Below are 8196 nucleotides of genomic sequence, written 5' to 3' on the forward strand. Positions count from 1 at the left end.
TAAGGTCCAATCAGCTCGTTGACGGTGGGCTTCAGTCTTTCGTACAAAACCGCTTATCAACAAAATGCAAAAACGCGTATGCGAGGTTGCATAAATTATTTTTTGGAGAGTAAAAACACTTATATTTCAAAATGGTTCTCTTGTTTATAAAGCAATCGCATTTCTGGCTAGTATATTTCAGAACGAATGGATAAGGATTGAGCCAAGAGCTTGTGTGAACGAATCAAATTTTTGGCAGCAAATGTCAGAATAACGATACGCCGTTTTGTACTTTAAACGACGATACTTATGTACATAAAATATACATGTTGAGACTATATATACCAGCATATAGATATTTATTCATATACATAAGTAGGTGTACATACATGCATGTGAATTTTTAGTTAGATAACTTTCCTAGAACGACATTTATATTTTCCGTCTTTTCGCGTACGGATACAGATCGTATTTCTTCAAAACTAGGCATTTAAGTACACTTTGCCAGCTCACATATACATATGTTTCAGCTCAAACGTTTTTTGTGTACATTTGTTTGTTTATTTGTACTTTCTTTGATTGCTAGTGAAAACTTTAGAAATATTCCATTCTGATACATAGACGTGCATACATATGAATGTACATACATACATACATATTAGTCCTACAGCGTTGCTATATAAATTTTCAATAGCAAATGTGGTTAAATTATTTATGGGAATTGGTGAGTAGTCCCAAAAGCAATTTTCTAAAATTACATTTTTACCCGTCTTACCACAACTCGTTTAACTTGTGCAATTTATTACGGTTTTGTTTTTAGTTATTTGCTGTCCTTTATTGTTAATCAAGTTATAAATATTTCTAAGAAAATTTTACATTCGATTATAGAAACATGTAGGCAAGGTTAGATTTTTAAAATTTTATTAAGATTTTAACATTGTTTCAGTGAGCCAATAATATACAGTCAGTGCCAAATGTAAGTGTACACCATGTTCTAATATAAAAATAGATTTTGATCACGCGTTATATGGAAAAAAAGGCGCAATACCCTCCACAAAAAAAAATCTAAAAAATCAACGGCAATTTTTAGCGACTTGAAACTGGCACTTCGTTTTACTAAAATTGAACGGGCTACAAAACTGCGTACTCGAGAATTTTCTAAAAATTCTAACTAAAAATTTTGAAATTTAGATGAGAATTGTTTTAATTTTTGCGAACTTTATATAAAGTGTAAAACTTTGATTTATATGGGGTATGATATAGAATAACCTATATTTTCACAAATAATGAATGAAAAAATTTTGTTATTAAAATAAGTGTGAATATTGTATTAGAACAAGGTGTACACTTACATTTGGCACTGACTGTAGATGCGTGAGTTCGAGTTAGTCAAACAGGAATGAAATATATTTACATTAGACTGTGACGACTGTAAAAATAAGGTAAGAGCGCCTGGGCCACACTGGAGAAGTGAGACTAACGTCACATAGATTATAAAATCGAAAAAATATCGATAACAAAGTCGACAAATATATCGATAACAAAACCAATAAAAATATCGATAACAAAATCAATAAATAATCGATAACAAAATCGATAAAAATATGGATAACAAAATTGATAAAATTATCTATAACAAAACCGATAAAAATATCGATAACAAAATCGGTAACAAACTCGATAAAAATATCGATAACAAAATCAATAACAAAATCGATAAAAATATCTATAACAAAATCGATAAAAATATCGATAACAAAATCGATAACAAAATCGGTAAACATTTCGATAACAAAATCTATAAACAATCGATAACAAATTCGATGAAAATATCGATAACAATATCGATAACAATATCGCTAACAAAACCAATAACAACATCGATAACAAAATCGTTAAAAATATCGACTACAAAATCGATAAAAATATCGACAACAAAATGGATAGAAATATCGATTATGATATCGATAAATTCCAAAAATATCGGTAGCAAAGTAGATAATAATATCGATACAAATTTCGATAACAAAAAGTATCGATTAGTATGTCGACAAGTCCCGAGAGTCCCGAACATCTCTAATATTCGAAAATAGTTCCCAGATTGAGCAAGAAGGGAGCGGAGTTTAACATTTTTTCGTGTATAGGTAAACTTAAGGTTGCCGAATTCAAAATTATCTGAAAAATGCCTATTTTTCTTACATAAAAATTCTTATGTCTAGTGATTTTAGCTGAGAAATTAGTAAAATTCACATACATAAGTTAAAAAGTTAATTTTTAACTGATATTTGTTGAGCTAAGAGTTACATCATGTGCTACTAATTTTTCTTAATATAATCGCTGTCTCTGTGTCTTTATCTGTATCCTTTTCTCTATAATTACCTTCATTTTAATCTTTCTTCCTCTATCTTCATCTTTACAATTATCGGTATCCTCATCCTCCATTTTCTTTATATTTATCTTTGTTGTTCATCTATTTATTGCCCTTCACCTTTGCCCTTATATAAGAAAAGTGTTTAAATTTACCTTGGTCTCCATTTTTGCCTTTATCCTTACGCATCTTTGTTTTTGTTTTTATTTTTACCTTTGTCTTTATCCTTTTCTTTATCTATGTATGTACTCACCTTTACTTTCATTCTTGTATTGGTCTTTTTCTAAGTGTTATTCTTTAACCTTTTGCTAGCATGTTTTTGTTAAATTAATACCATGTGCATACACACAAGAAGCACTTCCCTGCCAGCCACGGCTCACCACTTTCCCCTGAAAATCAAACGATTTACAACTACATTCACAACTTTTTAGTCATCTCACCCACACACTTACAAATTTTTTGTTCGAACTGTCAAAAAAATGTCCCTTTGTTAGAGCTACATACCCGATATGAATTCGTACTCTAAACAATTCTATGCGTTAGAGCGAGCAAGTTAGAAACATCGGAGTTTTGATGACAGTATACATACTGTGAAGAAATGTCGCTGCGAAAATTTTGAAGGTAAGGATACGTATTTAACAATTTTATTTAATTAGAATGTAATTTCTTCTTTTAGATTGCAAAACAGCAGCGACTTAGTCACATTCTTAAGGTAGGTATTGAGACTTTTTATATGTTGATAAATTTGAATTGATATTTTTGTTTGTTTACAGATTTGGGATTCACCATCAGTACCTTCAACGCTTGCATCTTCATCGCCAGGAGCACCATTAAAACCTTCTGCCCTCAGCTTCTTCATCGCCAGGAGCACCACCAGTACCTTCTATCCTCAGCTCCTTCATCGCCAGGAGCACCATGGGTACGTTCCGCCCTCAGCACATTCAAAGCCAGGAGCACCTTCAAAGTGTAGGTTAAACTTTTCAAATTTTGCAAAGTTGTAAGAAAACTTAATTTTTCTGAACCACTACAAATGATTTGCAACTCTTAATATATATCAAAAGAAAGGTAAACCGATTACCTTTCTTTTGATTATAACACCGTTAAAATCGCTTTACGTTTTCATAAAAACTTTGCAACTTTTGTAAACAGCTATATATAAGCAGTGAAAAAGTGGTAAAATTTGGAAAATTGTAACGAAACTGAATTTTTGTGCACCAGTACAAATGATTTGCAACTGTCAATATATATTAAAAGAAAGGTAAATCGATTACCTTTCTTTTGATTATAATGTTAAAATCGCTTAAATTTTTTATAGAAATTTTGCAACTTTTGAAAACAGCTATATGCAAACGAGTAGTAGTAATAATAAGCAATTAAGCAACCACATATGTATGTAAAAATATCTTTATTATTAATGTTAATTGTAATTATTATTCATAATATTGATTACTAACTATTTATATATTTATATTAGGTTAACAATGTATTTTGAAAAATAAAATTTGCAAAATAAAAACCAAAAAAAATTTTAAGATTTTTTATTTAAAGTTTTTAAGGTTATTTTGAATTCGCTGTGAAGAGAATGCAACCCTGCGCCAGCTGAAGTGGGCAATGCTAGACGAGTGCAGCTATATGTTTTCCTTACGAAGTATCTGAATGAGTGCGACAGTGATGCAAGGCTCACACGTATAGGGGGAAAGTGGTGACAATCTGCACACCGCCCATATAAATGTCACCAGTTTTGTCACCAGTTTTGAAGTGACCGAAACCCGCGGTTTCACCAGATTTTTCACCACTTTTGGCTGGCAGGGTTGTTTCAGCCCTAACCATTTCCGTTGCACCATTTCCGTTGAATTTGCCAATTTACTCCTAACCAACCAAACGCCGCTAAAGAAGTTTCACTTCAAAAACACATTTTATTTAATGTAATATATTCTAAGCATTGGTCTCAACCTTTGTCACCTTACTATTTGAATGTGTGTGTATTGTAAACCGAATTTAGAAAATCTGATTACGTCGATTTTTCGACTCGAAAGATGCCGAATACATGAGAGTCCATAAAATGTATTGTGACTGGCGGCTATGCATGTAAAACTGGAGTTCCGAGACTCGGCCGGGGTGTAAAATCGGCACCATTTTCAAAATCCGGTAGGGAAAAACCGACGGCGGGCGGTGACGGTAGCGCTCATCAGTAATTTTAGGCCGCAATGGTGAGAGTGCTGATGGGAACCAGTGAATGTAGCAGTAAGTCCACCAATTATTACTGGAAACAATGATAGCTACTGTTAAATGCCAAGTTGGGTCGTCCAGTAATTTTCGGTAAGTCACAGGCGACCTACAAAGAATGATCAACAGATCACCCTCAGCTGTATTCGCTTACTACTAAGATCTATGTTTATATATATACTTCTAGTCAATTGAGAAGCTTATTTTTAATTTATGTTAACAAACTATTCAATTATAAAGAAAAAATATAAAACGGGTAAGAAATGCCTGCGTGTTTTTATAACGCAACTAGATCGCCCTCACCCGCTTCGCTGAGTGTATGAAATTTCTACGTGCTACATTGAGTAAAATTTATTTCAAGGAAACTTAATTAAAAAACAGGTTTAAAATTTGTTTACCCATCTTCAAAATATTTTCAAACGAAAACTTTCTTAAATTTCTCACTTGTCATACCTTTTCAATTAACTTATTCCCTGAACTCAATTTGAGATTTTAAACAGATATAAACCTTTTACATGTATTTTTGAAATGAAGCCCATTAAAAATCATTTCGATTGATACCCATATTGTAATAATTCATTTAAATTATTGAATAGTTTGAATTTAACCTTTTAAACAGTTGGCAACCTTTTTAAACCTCTTTCGTCTGACACTCATATTCAAAATCATTTCGATTCATACCAATCTTCTATAATCTATAATCTATAATCTATAATCTATAATCTATAATCTATAATCTATAATGACATATATTTTAAAATACGTTTTTTATGTGTTCGCAAAGCTCGAGAACGGCCGAACCGATTATTTTGAAATTTCGGAGACCTTCTTCAGACGTCCCAAGGATGGTTATAGGCTGAAAAAATTTCAATATATAAAGGGGGCGTGGCATCTCCTATACAAACCGATTTTTTCTTACTGCGTATCTCTGGAGGTGTTCATGGTAGAATACCGGAACTTGGTACGGAAATATATGCAATCAATCTTATAGTCATGGAGAAAAATGGTGAGTCAAAATCTCCTTAATGCTCGGACCGATTTAAACGAAGTTTTTTGTGTACTTTTGAGTGTAGTTTCACAATTTCACCGGTAAGTTGGCGCTGAAGTTAAGTTATTACTAAAAATCTTATTTATGATCCACTTTGGCTAATATTCAAAATATGCCACAAAAGGCTGTCAAGTGGCGCTGGAGTCATTACGAATAATCGCCAAGTTAGAAAAGGTGCCGTGGATGTCAGATTAAATCGACCTGTTGCACCAATGAGTATATCGAACTCTTGTGTGTTACAATTGGCCCAATGGATGTGATTTGCCAGTATTATAATGCGTTAAAGCTTCATTCCGAGACACCAGGGCTGAGTTATGCAGGGGTAAATCTCAAATCACCACCGATAAATCAACCGCCAGATCCCTTTTAATGTAATATTTAATTTCGAATAATTGAATTTAATTTTTAAAAAGGTGGCAATCCTTGCGAAAGACTTAAATATTATTCAAAACTTTTAAACTAAAGGTTTCTTAACAATATTTCGTTAGACAACCGGGTGGCAACCCTTTTCAAAATATATTCCAACTACAGCTTTTTTAAGCCTCTTCACATCCATTTTTTAATATAATTTTCAAATAAATAACTCCCTAAATTACAGTTGAATTTGATTTTTTTTAAAGGTGGCAGCTCTCATCCATGAGTAGATAATGATTTTATATATCTCCATACCAAGTTCCAGTAATCTATCAAAAATATTTCCTGAGAAATGCAGCATGAAATATTCCATTTGTATGGGAGGTGCCACGCCCCCTTGTCTAATCGAGATTAAATTTATCCTATATTTTAAGTTGGGCTAAATGACAGCAGTGTACAAAATTTCATGGTGATGATTACAATTTTTTCGATCGAATTGAACCTTTTTTTATGATTTTAATTTTTCCCATCAAGAATAATCGTTATTGCTAATCTTTTTTTTAAATCATAGAATATTTTACACGGCCAAAATAACGTATTATAACTGCTAAAAATGATCGATAAAATAAAAATTCAAATCTAAGAATCATTCTTGGTCGAAAAAATCAAAATCCAGAAAGACTAGAACGATTTTGCAATGCTTTAAAACAAAAAAAAAATATGGTTTATTTTTCTCAGTGCATACAAGTTAACCCCAACATTTAATCAGCATTTGCGCGTGGTTTCTTTATGTTTATTATTTGTTTGCACATTTCAAATAACATCAATCAGACTTAGTGAAACACATACATTTACTCAACCTTTTCCTCTACGAAAAAATATTTCAACCTAAGTATTAATTTTACTACTGCAAATAATTTAGGAAAATTGCAACATAAAGTGAGGTAGACTATGCATTTTTATACATATATAGATATGTTCCTTTCGATAAAAAAAGGAAAACAAGAAAAAAAACAGGCGTACTTATTGCAGCATTATGGCCCACTTGGGAGGGTACTAAATGTATTTCAAGGAGACGCATAAGGAAGGAACAATAAATAACGCATATGGATTGTGCTTAGTAAGTTCGAAGTTTGGTAAAGTTAATAGTATAGTCATATATACATATATATATAACTATGCCAGGATCTGCAACATTCACTTATAAAGATCTACATAAATTTTTGGAACTTAGCTCTTGTCATGAGTTTGAAAAATGTACGGTTGTGCAATATTTAGTAGTTAGTTTACGTTTTTTTTTGTTTCAGCAACGATGTGAAATAGGGTTTTTTGTATATTAAGGTAACATTATGTATGTACATATATTTTACATATTTCCATTTTATGTGTTTTTCGCATTTTTATTTATATTCCAACTAGTATCGCCCATTTGTGGAAATTCTACATATTTGTTCATACACTTTTGAATTTTGCTGGTCACCAATATTGACTCCATTATGCGAATGACGAATTTGAAGCCCACCAGCAAAATGTATAGCGAATTTACAGGGAAACCGGGAAACCTAAAATCGAATGATGAAGGTTAATACTGGCTTGATTAATTTTAATTCTAAGTATCACGTCTCATCGAAATTTCTTCGGTAGCTTTCGAAATAAAACCAAAAAAACCTCAATTAAAAAAACTTCCATATGTATTTGTATGTATAAATGAGTGAGATGCCTAACGGGAGCTCACTAGGGATGTTAATTTTTTCGCTTTTTACGATCCCGGGATTTTCGGGATGTCGTTAGGTATTCATTACTTTTCAACAACTCAAATCGAAAAAATTGCTTCTATATTGTTTGACAAGCTCTCCTAGTGGCGTTTTTACTTTTCCTCTCTGACGTCAGCATTTATTTCAAAGGACTTTGTAATTTCAAAGTTGTGATTAATTCCCAAAATTATTTAAAAAATGCAATGCAATGTGGAATATAAATATGGGTACCAAATGCAAAAGGAAATTTCTTTAGAATTTAATGAAATTAACATTTTTTGGATTCACAAGGGCGAGTAGATAATTTTTTAAGCTGATAAAGTTAGAAGGAGGAAATTCGAGGATGTTATCGAGTTTATATAAGTCCTTGACATATAATTTTTTCATAAACCAATATTGCGAAATTTCAAGAATAAAATTTTAAAAGGACATTTTCAATACTTAAAAGTCCTTATGTACCAAAAAAA

At 31.8% G+C, this 8196-nt stretch overlaps 1 protein-coding gene and 1 long non-coding RNA gene across 2 annotated transcripts in view; both read left to right on the top strand.

Annotated features, from left to right (window-relative positions):
* Nucleotides 1-8196, top strand: part of LOC118740478 (calcium/calmodulin-dependent 3',5'-cyclic nucleotide phosphodiesterase 1) — a 737853-nt gene that overhangs the window by 139738 nt on the left and 589919 nt on the right. The gene's annotated exons all lie outside the window — the stretch shown is intronic.
* On the top strand, nt 2929-3310 carry LOC118740488. Its single transcript, XR_004993145.1, has 3 exons — nt 2929-2968; nt 3024-3059; nt 3121-3310. It is a non-coding gene; the product is annotated as an uncharacterized LOC118740488 (long non-coding RNA).

This window comes from Rhagoletis pomonella, unplaced genomic scaffold (genome assembly GCF_013731165.1).
Source record: "Rhagoletis pomonella isolate Grant_MI unplaced genomic scaffold, Rhpom_1.0 Rhpom_scaffold_00006, whole genome shotgun sequence".
Lineage (NCBI taxonomy): Eukaryota > Metazoa > Arthropoda > Insecta > Diptera > Tephritidae > Rhagoletis > Rhagoletis pomonella.